The 13,789-nt window shown below is 41.1% G+C and overlaps 1 pseudogene; it reads right to left on the minus strand.

The window, feature by feature from the left end:
* LOC134480454 (reticulocalbin-1-like) overlaps window positions 1-13,501 on the minus strand; it is a 48,905-nt pseudogene extending 35,404 nt beyond the window's left edge.
* Between the last annotated feature and the right edge of the window lie 288 nt (window positions 13,502-13,789).

The raw sequence follows: 13,789 nt of genomic DNA on the forward strand, positions 1-13,789 counted from the left end.
TTTTCCAAATCCTAAAATTTCTTTCTTATTCACATTTTCTTTTTTTGATTATTTCTTAGTATTATTATCATTTTTTAAAATTTTAGTTTTTTTACAGATTCGGAGGAAATTCATAAAATCATCAGATCTTACTATAAAAACCTATATTCAACAAAATTTGAAAATCTTCAGGAAATGGACAATTTCCTAGACAGATACCAGGTATCGAAGTTAAATCAGGAACAGATAAACCATTTAAACAACCCCATATCTCCTAAGGAAATAGAAGCAGTCATTAAAGGTCTCCCAACCAAAAAGAGCCCAGGTCCAGACGGGTTTAGTGCAGAATTCTATCAAACCTTCATAGAAGACCTCATACCAATATTATCCAAACTATTCCACAAAATTGAAACAGATGGAGCCCTACCGAATTCCTTCTACGAAGCCACAATTACTCTTATACCTAAACCACACAAAGACACAACAAAGAAAGAGAACTTCAGACCAATTTCCCTTATGAATATCGACGCAAAAATACTCAATAAAATTCTGGCAAACCGAATTCAAGAGCACATCAAAACAATCATCCACCATGATCAAGTAGGCTTCATCCCAAGCATGCAGGGATGGTTTAATATACGGAAAACCATCAACGTGATCCATCATATAAACAAACTGAAAGAACAGAACCACATGATCATTTCATTAGATGCTGAGAAAGCATTTGACAAAATTCAACACCCCTTCATGATAAAAGTCCTGGAAAGAATAGGAATTCAAGGCCCATACCTAAACATAGTAAAAGCCATATACAGCAAACCAGTTGCTAACATTAAACTAAATGGAGAGAAACTTGATGCAATCCCACTAAAATCAGGGACTAGACAAGGTTGCCCACTCTCTCTCTACTTATTCAATATAGTTCTTGAAGTCCTAGCCAGAGCAACCAGACAACAAAAGGAGGTCAAGGGGATACAGATCGGAAAAGAAGAGGTCAAAATATCACTATTTGCAGATGATATGATAGTATATTTAAGTGATCCAAAAAGTTCCACCAGAGAACTACTAAAGCTGATAAACAACTTCAGCAAAGTGGCTGGGTATAAAATTAACTCAAATAAATCAGTTGCCTTCCTCTATACAAAAGAGAAACAAGCCGAGAAAGAAATTAGGGAAACGACACCCTTCATAATAGACCCAAATAATATAAAGTACCTCGGTGTGACTTTAACCAAGCAAGTAAAAGATCTGTACAATAAGAACTTCAAGACACTGAGGAAAGAAATTGAAGAAGACCTCAGAAGATGGAAAGATCTCCCATGCTCATGGATTGGCAGGATTAATATAGTAAAAATGGCCATTTTACCAAAAGCAATCTACAGATTCAATGCAATCCCCATCAAAATACCAATCCAATTCTTCAAAGAGTTAGACAGAACAATTTGCAAATTCATCTGGAATAACAAAAAACCCAGGATAGCTAAAGCTATCCTCAACAATAAGAGGACTTCAGGGGGAATCACTATCCCTGAACTCAAGCAGTATTACAGAGCAATAGTGATAAAAACTGCATGGTATTGGTACAGAGACAGACAGATAGACCAATGGAATAGAATTGAAGACCCAGAAATGAACCCACACACCTATGGTCACTTGATTTTTGACAAAGGAGCCAAAACCATCCAATGGAAAAAAGATAGCATTTTCAGGAAATGGTGCTGGTTCAACTGGAGGGCAACATGTAGAAGAATGCAGATCGATCCATGCTTATCACCCTGTACAAAGCTTAAGTCCAAGTGGATCAAGGACCTCCACATCAAACCAGACACACTCACACTAATAGAAGAAAAACTAGGGAAGCATCTGGAACACATGGGCACTGGAAAAAATTTCCTGAACAAAACACCAATGGCTTATGCTCTAAGATCAAGAATCGACAAATGGGATCTCATAAAACTGCAAAGCTTCTGTAAGGCAAAGGACACTGTGGTTAGGACAAAACGGCAACCAACAGATTGGGAAAAGATCTTTACCAATCCTACAACAGATAGAGGCCTTATATCCAAAATATACAAAGAACTCAAGAAGTTAGACCGCAGGGAAACAAATAACCCTATTAAAAATGGGGTTCAGAGCTAAACAAAGAATTCACAGCTGAGGAATGCCGAATGGCTGAGAAACACCTAAAGAAATGTTCAACATCTTTAGTCATAAGGGAAATGCAAATCAAAACAACCCTGAGATTTCACCTCACACCAGTGCGATTGGCTAAGATCAAAAACTCAGGTGACAGCAGATGCTGGCGAGGATGTGGAGAAAGAGGAACACTCCTCCATTGTTGGTGGGATTGCAGACTGGTAAAACCATTCTGGAAATCAGTCTGGAGGTTCCTCAGAAAATTGGACATTGAACTGCCTGAGGATCCAGCTATACCTCTCTTGGGCATATACCCAAAAGATGCCTCAACATATAAGAGACACGTGCTCCACTATGTTCATCGCCGCCTTATTTATAATAGCCAGAAAATGGAAAGAACCCAGATGCCCTTCAACAGAGGAATGGATACAGAAAATGTGGTACATCTACACAATGGAATATTACTCAGCTATCAAAAACAACGAGTTTATGAAATTCGTAGGCAAATGGTTGGAACTGGAAAATATCATCCTGAGTGAGCTAACCCAATCACAGAAAGACATACATGGTATGCACTCATTGATAAGTGGCTATTAGCCCAAATGCTTGAATTACCCTAGATCCCTAGAACAAACGAAACTCAAGACGGATGATCAAAATGTGAATGCTTCACTCCTTCTTTAAATGAGGAAAAAGAATACCCTTGGCAGGGAAGGGAGAGGCAAAGATTAAAACAGAGACTGAAGGAACACCCATTCAGAGCCTGCCCCACATGTGGCCCATACATATACAGCCACCCAATTAGACAAGATGGATGAAGCAAAGAAGTGCAGACCAACAGGAGCCGGATGTAGATCGCTCCTGAGAGACACAGCCAGAATACAGCAAATATAGAGGCGAATGCCAGCAGCAAACCACTGAACTGAGAATAGGTCCCCTATTGAAGGAATCAGAGAAAGAACTGGAAGAGCTTGAAGGGGCTCGAGACCCCAAAAGTACAACAATGCCAAGCAACCAGAGCTTCCAGGGACTAAGCCACTACCTAAAGACTATACATGGACTGACCCTGGACTCTGACCCCATAGGTAGCAATGAATATCCTAGTAAGAGCACCTGTGGAAGGGGAAGCCCTGGGTCCTGCTAAGACTGAACCCCCAGTGAACTAGTCTATGGGGGGAGGGCGGCAATGGGGGGAGGGTTGGGAGGGGAACACCCATAAGGAAGGGGAGGGGGGAGGGGGATGTTTGCCCGGAAACCGGGAAAGGGAATAACACTCGAAATGTATATAAGAAATACTCAAGTTAATAAAAAAAAAAAAAGAATGTAAAAAAAAATTTTAGTTTTTTTTAATAGATATATACTTTTTATTCAAACCTTATTCCATTACCCAGCTTTTGGTCCATAAGCCCCCCTGCCGTGCCCTCTCCCATATGTATGGTCCCCCAATCCACGCCACTTAGAAACCCCTTCCTGGATATTCCACTGCACTGAGGGTCCAACCTTGGAAGAACAAGGGCTTCCACTTCCACAGGTGCCCCAACAAGGCTAGTCTCTCCTACATATGCAGTTGGACCCCTGGGTCAGTCCATGTATAGTCTTTTGCTAGTGGTTTATTTGGTTGGCATTGCTGTTCATATGGGGTTGCAAGCCCTTCAGCTCTTGGAATCCTTCCTCTAATTCCCATAAAGGGCGTCCTGTTCTCAGTTCAGTAGTTTACTGCTAGCTCTGACCTCTTTATTTGACATGCCCTGGATGTGTCTCTTAGGGGAGATGTATATCCGGTCCCTTTTGTAAGCACTTTTTAGCTTCATCAATCTTACCTAGTTTTGGTGGTTGTATATATATGGGCCACATGTGTGGCAGACTCTGAATGGCTGTTCCTTCAGTCTCTGCTTTAGATTTGGCCTCCATATCCCCTCCTATGGATATTTTTGTTCCCCATTTTAAGAACGAATGGGAGCATCTGCACTTTGGTCATCCTTCTTCTTGAGTTTCCTGAGATCTGTAGATTGCATCTTGGGTAATTCGAGGTTTTGGTCAATATCCACTTATCAATGAGTGCATATTGTCAATGAGGGGTGCTGAGTATCTGGAAGAGAATGAGGGAGAAGAGATGTGAAGAAGGACTCCAAGACAAGAGTCTGATCAAGGCGACAATTTTATTTTTCCCCAAGGCTGAATTTGTACCATAAAAAGGGTAACAGAGAGAGGAGAGAAGTAAGAAACATTTACCCACGCCAAGGACACAATATTCATGTGGTCAGGGAATTGGCTGATGTTGACAGGTTGTCAGAAAGGTCACAGGTTTGTCATATCTATTAGTCAGCAGGATGTTGGTTTTTCAGAAAGGTTACAGGTCATGACATTGGGTATGTTAATGTCACACGTTATCATATGATTATTCATCTTGACCACCATATTTGTATTAGTCTTCTGCAGCTGGCTGGGGATTTTCCATGAACCCCATCATACTTACTTCTAACCATAATAATAACATCAATAATGGAGGGCTTCAAGGCCATCGCTCCCAACAGCATACCAAGTGTGTTTTTCTGTGATTGGATTACCTCACTGTGGATGATATTTTCTAGTTCTTTCCATTTGCCTATGAATTGAACGTAGCATTGTTTTTGATAGCTGAGTGGTACTCCATTGTGTAGATGTACCACATTTTTCGAATCCATTCCTCTGTTGAAGGGCATCTGGGTTCATTCCAGCTTCTGGCTATTATGAATAAGGCTGCTATGAACTTAGTGCAGCATGTGTGTTGTTGTATGAGGGAGTATCTTTTGGGTATATGCCCAGGACAGGTATAGCTGTGTGCTCAGGTAGTGCAATGTCCAATTTTCTGAGGAACCTTCAGACTGATTTCCAGAGTGCTTGTACCAGTTTGCCATCCCAGCAACAATGGAGGAGTGTTCCTCTTTCACCACATCCTCACCAGCATTTGTTGTCACCTGAGTTTTTGATCTTAGACATCCTGACTGGTGTGAGGTGGATTCTTAGGGTTGTTTTGGTTTGCATTTCCCTGATGACTAAGGATGTTGAGCATTTCTTTAGGTGCTTTTCAGCTGTTCGATATTCCTCAGCTGAGAATGTTTTCTTTACCTCTGAACCCCATTTATTAACAGGGATGTTTGGCTCTCTGTACTCTAACTTCTTGTGTTTCGTGTACACTTTGGATATTACCATCCATCAGATGCAGGATTGGTAAGGATTCTTTCCCAATCTGTTGGTTGCCTTTTTGTCCTAATGACATTCTCCTTTGCCTTACAGAAGCTTTTCAGTTTTATGCGGTCCCCCCATTTGTCGATTTTTGATCTTAAAGCATAAGCCATTGGTATTTTGTTCAAGAAATTTTCCTTAGTGCTCATGTCTTCGAGACTCTTTCCTACTTTTTTTTCTATTAATTTTAGTGTATCTGGTTTGATGTGGAGGCCCTTGATCCCCTTGGACTTAAGCTTTGTCCAGGCCAATAAGAATGGGTCAAGTTGCATTCTTCTACATGCTGACCTCCAGTTGATACAGCACCATTTGTTAAAAATGCTATGTTTCTACCATTGGATGTTTTAACTCCTTTGTCAAAGATCAAATGACCATAGGTGTGTGGGTTCATTTCTGTGTCTTCAATTATGTTCCACTGATCTGCCTGTCTGTATGCCAATACCATACAAACTATTGCTCTGTAATACTGCTTGAGGTCAGAGATGGTGATTCCCCCAGAAGTTCTTTTATTGTTGAGTATAGTTTTTGCTATCCTGGGTTTTATGGTATACCGAATGATAGCAAATTGCACTTTCTACCTTTATAAAGAATTGAGTAGGAATATTGATGGTGATGTCATTGAATCTGTAGATTGCTTTTGGCAAAAAGGCCATTTTTTTTGTACCATATTCATCCTGCCAATCTATGAGCATGAGAGATCTTTCCATCTTCTGAGATCTTCTTCAGTTTCTTCAGAGATTTGAAGTTCTTGTCGTACAGTTTTTTTTACTGGCTTGGTTCAAGTAACAGCAAGTTATATTATAGTATTTGGGAGTATTGTGAAGGGTGTCATTTCCTTAATTTCTTTCTCAGCCTTTTTACCCTTTGAGTAGAGGAAGGCTACTGAATTGTTTGAGTTAGTTTTATGCTTGGACAGTTTGCTGAAGTTGTTGATCAGGTTAAGTAGTTCTCTGGTGGAATTTTGGTGTTGCTTAAGTATACTATCATATCATCTTCAAATATTAGTGTTTTGACTTCATCCCTTCTAATTTTTATCCCTTTGACCTACTTTCATTGTTTGATTGCTATGGCTAGGACTTTAAGTACCATATTGAAAAAGTAGGGAAAGAGTGGGCAGCCTTGTCTAGTCTCTGATTTTAGTGGGATTCCTTCAATTTTCTCAGTTTAGTTTGATATTAGCTCCTGGTTGGATATATTTTGCATTTTCCTATATTTAGATATGGGCCTTGAATTCCTGATCTTAACAGGACTTTATTAGTGAAAGGGTATTGAATTTTGTCAAATGAATTCTCAGCATCTAAGGAAATGATCATGTGTGTCTTTTTTCCTTTGAGTTTGTTTATATGGTTATTTCGTTGATGGATTTCTGTATATTAAACCATCCCTGCATCCTTGCCATGAGGCCTACTTGATCATGATGGATGATTGTTTGGATGTGTTCTTGGACTCAGTTTGCAAGAATTTTATTGAGCATTTTTGCATCAATATTCATAAAGCAAATAGGTCTGAATTACTCTATCTTTGTTGTATCTTTGTGTGGTTTAGGTATAAGAGTAATTGTGGATTCGTAGAAGGAATTTGGTAGTGCTCTGTCTGTTTCTATTTTGCGGAATAGTTTGGGCAGTATTGGTATGAAGTCTTCTATGAAGGTCTGATAGAATTCTGCACTAAATCCATCTGGTTCTGGGCTCTTTTTGGATGGGAGATGTTTAATAACAGTTTCTATTTCTTTATGAGTTATTGGGTTGTTTAGATGGTTTATTTGTTCCTGATTTAACTGTGGTACCTGGTATCTGTATAGAAAATTGTCCATTTCCTTCACATTTTACAGTTTTGTTGAATATGTTTTTGTAGTAGGATCTGATGATCTTCTTAATTTCTTCAGATTTTATTGTTATGTCTCCCTTTTATTTCTGATTTTATTAATTTGGATACACTCTCTGTGACCTCTGGTTAGTATGGCTAAGTGTTTATTTATCTTGTTGATTTTCTCAAAGAACCAACTCCAGGGTTACTGATTCTTTTGATACTTGGTTTTGTATCTTCTTGTTTGATTTCAGCCCTGAGTTTGATTATTTCCTGTCTTCTACTCCTCTAGGGTTTATTTAATTTTTTTCTAGAGCTTTGAGGTGTGCTGTCAAGCTGCTGACATATGCTCTCTCTTGTTTCTTTTTGCAGGCACTCAGAGCTATGAGTTTTCCTCTTAGCGCTGCTTTTATTGTGTCCTATAAGTTTGGGTATGTTGTATCTTCATTTTCATTAAATTAGAAGAAATCTTTAATTTCTTTCTTATGTCTCCAAAGACCAAGTTTTCATTGACTTCAACTTCCATGTATATGTGGGCTTTCTGTCTTATTTGTTGTTATTGATCAGCAGCCTTAGTCCGTGGTTTTTTTAAAGGATGCATGGGATTATTTCTATCTTCCTATACCTGTTGAGGCTTGTTTTGTGACCGATTATATGGTCAATTTTGGAGAAGGTACCATGAGATGCTGAGAAGAAGGTATATCCTTTTGTTTTAGGGTGTAATGATCTATAAATATATGTTAAATCCATTTGGTTCATACCTTCTGTTAGTCTTTCTATGTCTATGTTTAATTTCTGTTTCCCTGATCTGTCCATTGATGAAAGTGGGGTGTTTAAATCTCCTACTATTATTGTTTGGTGCAATGTATGATTTTTTTGAGCTTTAGAAAGATTTCTCATTGTTTAGGGACACAACTGCTATATACTTGACAAATATAGCAATAACCCAGAACATCCGCAGGAAGCCTGTGACCGTTGGCCACATGAATATGAGTGTCTTTCAAAATTCATCACGATTTTGGTAAGATCTTTCGCGTAATTGGTGGCTTGGCTTCCCACAAACATGGTCCAGTTGTCTAGAATCTCCTCCTTGGTTAGCACTCATCCTTGTTTTTGTCTTACTCATACACAAGATGCCAGGCCTCAGCCTTCACATGGTCATAGTCCTGAGGGAGGATCCAGTGGAGAATCACATCCTAGTCCAACTTCCCATCCTTGTTCAGATCTGGGAAATCACTGAACTGCTCCCCAGACAAAATCCAGTCTGTCTCAGGGCAATTGTCCTCGTGAGGAAAAGATGTCCACAATGTACTCATCCTGGTCCACAAACCCATCCCCGTTCTTGTCGATATCCTTCAGGGTTTCCAGAACTACAATCTCCTTCATATGTTCTAAATGCTCTTAGTGCAGAAAAGCAATGAACCCGTCCTGAGTAGCTGTCAGGTCACCGTCAAGGCCTTAAAACTCCTCTCATCTCGTGGAGGCATCTTTTTAAAGTTGTGATGATCAGAGCCATCTTGGAAATCAGCAAGGTTAACCAGGTAGTAGCCATAGGTGGCCTGCTTGTATTCTTCCCAGGAGATCTTTTCGTTTATGTCCCTGTCATAATCCTTCCAGAGTTTAGCCACATTATGGTAGATGTATCCTTTCTGTACATGTTTGATCCAAACTTTCAGGTCCTCAGTAGTAACAGGGCCGCCTCCATCACTGTCAATTGGATCAACAATTTTCCCCAGCCTCTCCTGCTCTCGTCCAGGCTTAGCTATCAAAGGTCTTGGAGTCCTCCTTGCCCAGGAAGACCTCATGATCGTACAGGAAGCTGTGCTTGTCCTTTGGTGGCCATTCGGCCAGCTCTGAATCGGGACAAACCATGTGCTCCTTGCTCATCATGCTTTTGGCCCTGAACGCCAGGACCAGTGCCAGCAGCAGCCCATGGAGAGTCCCAGGCTGACACCATGCACCACAGTCGCGATCAAAGGGAGGCAGCAGGGAAGTAGGGGCTCAGAGCACCTTAGCAGCTGTCCATCCCCAGAGAGGGCTTTTGTTACATTTCAAATGTTAACCGTTTTCCTGTTTTCCCATCTACAAAACCCCTTATAAAACCACCTCGTCCTTCTACTATGAGGGTGTTACCACACCCACCCCACTACCCAGGACTACCTGCCTCCCTGTTCTGGTTTCCCCTACACTGGGGCATCAAGCCTTGACAAGACCAAGGGCTTCTCCTCCCATTTGTGCCCAAGAAGGCCATCCTCTTCTACATATGCAGCTGTAGCCATGGGTCTGTCCATGTGTACTCTTTGGATGGTGGTTTCAGCCCTGGGAGCTATGGGTGTTTCTTACTGTTTTTCTTATGGGGCTGTAAACCCCTTCAGCTCCCTCAATCCTTTCTCTTACTCCCCCATTGGGGACCCTGATCTCAGCTAAATGGTTGGCTGCAAGTATCTGCCTCTGTATTTGTCATGCTCTTTACCCTACTCTTTTGAGCAGATCACCACAGAGCAACGAAGATGTATTGTCTTGGCATGATGATGTACAGACAAATAGATGATGTCTTAATTCCTATAATTCTTATAATTCTATAAGTATTCCTAAAATGAGATTAGTAATTTTAAGCTCCTTTATAATGAGAATGCTATTAAGTTTTCTCTGGTAATCAAAATTGCATTGAGAACTCTTCTTCTTAAAGTGTCATGAGTGAATTGCTTCTGCAATACCAAGCAGGCATCTACAAATTAGAGCCCATCCTAAGAGGGTATAAACCAATTAACCAAAGTTCATAAAAAGAGAACTAATGATTTACTATAGGTGCAAGGACTGAACATAAATAATTGACTGGATTTGCCTATAGGTAATTTCACTTATTCTTTTCTCATAAAAATTACAGCTTTTAACTCTCCATGAATGTGCAGAGCTAGTGACAGATGGTGACTGTTTATCCTGATGATTACTCTTCATGGATATGCATGTAAACATTCTCTGTCTTAAACTGATTATCCAACTTATGATTTGAATTCCTGTGCAAACTTGTGGTGAACTTTTCACCATGTGATGCTGTGTTCAGAAAGATATACAAATGCTGAGGAGAAAGAGAGAGAAAGCTTTTTAGACAGAACTGAACTGAAGAGAACAGAACTCAAGAAGAACTTAGAAGTAAAGCATAGCGTTGAGAGTAAGGCATTGAGAGTAAGGAAATTATTGTGACATAAGAGCAAGAGGAAAGGAGATAAGAAGAAGAGAGCAAGGAGAACCTTTAAAGCCAAACTTTATGGAGGCAAACTTTTGTAGAAATTTTAGGAAAACGGAAGAACTTAGAAATAAAGGTTAAAATCACTGCTCTTCAGCCTTCAGCGAGGCTCACTGAGTAGCCTGTGCTCTTCAGTCAGGCTCACTGGCTAGCCTGTGCTCTTCAGCCTGGCTCACTGGCTAGCCTCTGCTCTACAGTCAGGCTCACTGTCTAGCCTCTGCTCTTCAGTCAGGCTCACTGGCTAGCCTCTGCTCTTTAGTCAGGCTCACTGGCTAGCCTCTGCTCTTCGGCTGGGCTCACTGGCCTATGGGGCCCTAGCACATACATCACTTAACCATCTGCTCATGACTGCCTGACCACACTGACCACCTGACCGCCCTGACTTCTTAAAGTCGTCTTCTAAAAGAGCACAAGAAACCAAAGAGAAAAACCACAGTAAACTATTCCAATGGGCTTTGCTTAACCTTAAGTACTTTCATTATTTCTTTAAAAGAATGAAATATAATTTCGGCTATTCATATAGCCAAGAGAGCTGTGCAGTAGTCATCGCTTTATGGAATTTGGTGCTAAATCAAAAGATTCCTTAATTCTATTACGATGTTATCTGTATGCTGTACGATGTACGTTTAGAAAACACAACACTAAATTCCTAAAATATAGATGTTTTAAGACATCAGCTCATGGAGAAACATAACTGCTTACCTATCTAGACTGGCCTTTTTTGCTATACTGCAGGTACAATCAATTTTCCACACTACTTCCATGATTTTCAAGAATGATTAAGACAAAAATAAGTTGAACATAATGGCCAGAAAGGGGGTTCTGTCAAGTTGTCTTATGTGGGACAAGATACCAAGCTGTAACTGGTCAACCTAAAACCACCTGTTCCCAAAACTAGCAGAACTTACAGAAAATACATACTTTCTTATCATTCCTCCTCCCCGATGGTCAGAGATTTATTGAGCACCTACTACAATCCTAGCCCTGTGCATCTAAGGGTGTAATGGTGAATAAAAAAATTAATAAAAAGCCTCATTAAGGAATAAAGAAAAATGAAACATAACTTTGAAACTCAGAATTCAATATAAACAAAACCACCATTTCTTTAACTGGTGATTTCTGAAAACTTCATCATTTTTTCCATGGGCTTCTACAGTAATGATACTCAGTCTTGATTTTGTACATCACAAAAAGCAAGTCACACTTCTTTCTTGGCTCCCACAACTGTCAAAGAGAACTACACTGTCGCTGTCCATTGTGCTTCCCTATCAATCCTGCTATGGATGGTAATGAATTCCAGTCTTTTCAATGTGAAAACAGGCCACCACTTGAGGGTAAAGGTTATTAAAATTACCCAAACCGGTATATTCTCTAAAATTTTCACATAGCATTTTACTGATATCACAATGTAAATTCACCACAAATATTTAATCAATGAAAATATTGAATAGCTCTGCAAATAGGAGCGATAATCATATATACTTGAAAACAACTATCATGGAAACAAACGATGTAATAGGAGAAAAGTTACATCACTTAAAGGTACAGAAGCAGCAAAAAAGACACTACATTGATTGGTTTGAATGTTAGGTGATACACTTGATCTCTAAAGACAGGCATTGTACTTGATTTTTAAGCCCTTCAACTGTGCCCTGTCCACACAGAAACTGCAGTAGATGACAATCTTTTGTAAGATTTATTTATTTATATGTGAGACAATGCAGCTGTCTTCAGACACACCAGAAGAGGGCATCAGTACTCCTTACAGATGGTTGTGAGCCACCATGTGGTTGCTGGCATTTGAACTCAGGACCTCTGGAAGAACACTTGGTGCTCTTACCCACTGAGCCATCTCTCCAGCCCTCACAATGGCCTCTTACACAGCATCACTTGGTCTATTTCACTAGATGGCTCCAGGGTGATAACAGAGAAACTTTCACAGTTCCTGAGCACTTCTGAGTTCAAACACCACCAGTGCCCACTCTGTGCTGTTGGCACATTCTGACCTTCTCCTAAGGGTTGTCAGCCACAAAAGGGACGGGTTAGCACCAGACAGCATTCACTGCCCAATCCTAAAAACCCCCTCGATTCTGAAAAAGCCACATTCCATGCTTGCTCCCTATTTGAGGAAGCCAAATGGTTGATCTGGCTTAAGGCTCTACTTTTCTTAGCTCATCAACTTTCTTTTTCCACTTCTTGTCACAAGAAGTATGTTTTTATGCTGCAACTACACTGCAGTGTGTGAAGGAAACCACCATAAACTCTGGGTGTCACCTCTTGAAATTTAAAATTCATGGCTTTCTAATCAGCACCATGGAAAATAAACAAAAACAAGCAAAACCATTCCAAAGGAACTTGCTGATCTGGAGGCCTGCTCATAGCAGGTAGGAAAGAATTAAATTATGCAGAACTGTAATCTCTCAGAGCTTTGGAGTCTAAAAAAGAGGAAATTTCTGTTTATGTTCCCTTTTCCCGAGTAATTGAAGGAGGGTATTTTACATCTTCCAAATACAATCTCTTGCAAGGGGCAACCAATTACAAAGTAGATCAGAAGAAATCTATTAAATAATCATTCATTGCCTGAGGTTTTAAGGAAATATTTTCCTATGATCCCTGTCCTTTAACATACAATGGAAACATTACAGGGAGTGTGCCACCAGGCTAAGCTGCATCTGAAAAGCCTGTCCTGCCCTGGCAGGTACAGGTCATTTAATTCTAAGTCAATCTGGAGAGAGGTGACAGCCCCAAGTTGCTCTGGGGATGTCAGAGCACAGCTCTCATGCACACTCCAGAGCACCTCTCCATTCTTTCCCAATGCCATAGGCTTTCCAATCCCTGCTTCAGCTCTCCATACATCCCTGAACCCTCCCTTCCTCTACCCAATGGGCTCACTTTGCATTGCCTCCTTCTGCCACTGCTTCCCCAGGGCGGGGGAGGGGGGGCCCAGAAAGAGCCTAAGGAGGGACGCGGGTCTCCTACCTACCTTGATGATGCTGCTCTTAAGGTGCAGCCCGCCCTGCTTGCTCCTTGCTGTCCCTGGGGAGCAGACCGGAGGTCGGACTAGGGGTCCACTCACAGGTCCCCTGGCAGGGCTGGCCTGGGCTTCATCCCCGGACACTGCAAGGCTGCAGTCTCCGTTGGAAACCCCGCCGCTGTCTTAGCGCGCCCTCCCGTGGCCGAGGTGACCCCCAACGCCGTTACTGCCCCCTTCTCTGTCAGCTTCTTCTGATTTTTCTTTTCATTTTTTTCTTTTCTCTTTTTGTTCGCGACGTGGCGCCTGCGAAGAGCTCGTCTCCAGGAAGGAGGACATCGTGCAGGCAGAATCACCTCTGGGCCCTGCCGCGGTCGGAGAGGGAGAGAGAGGAGTCAGCTTGGGCGGCGGCGCCCAGGCTGCCC

This window comes from Rattus norvegicus, chromosome 9, assembly GCF_036323735.1.
Source record: "Rattus norvegicus strain BN/NHsdMcwi chromosome 9, GRCr8, whole genome shotgun sequence".
NCBI lineage: Eukaryota > Metazoa > Chordata > Mammalia > Rodentia > Muridae > Rattus > Rattus norvegicus.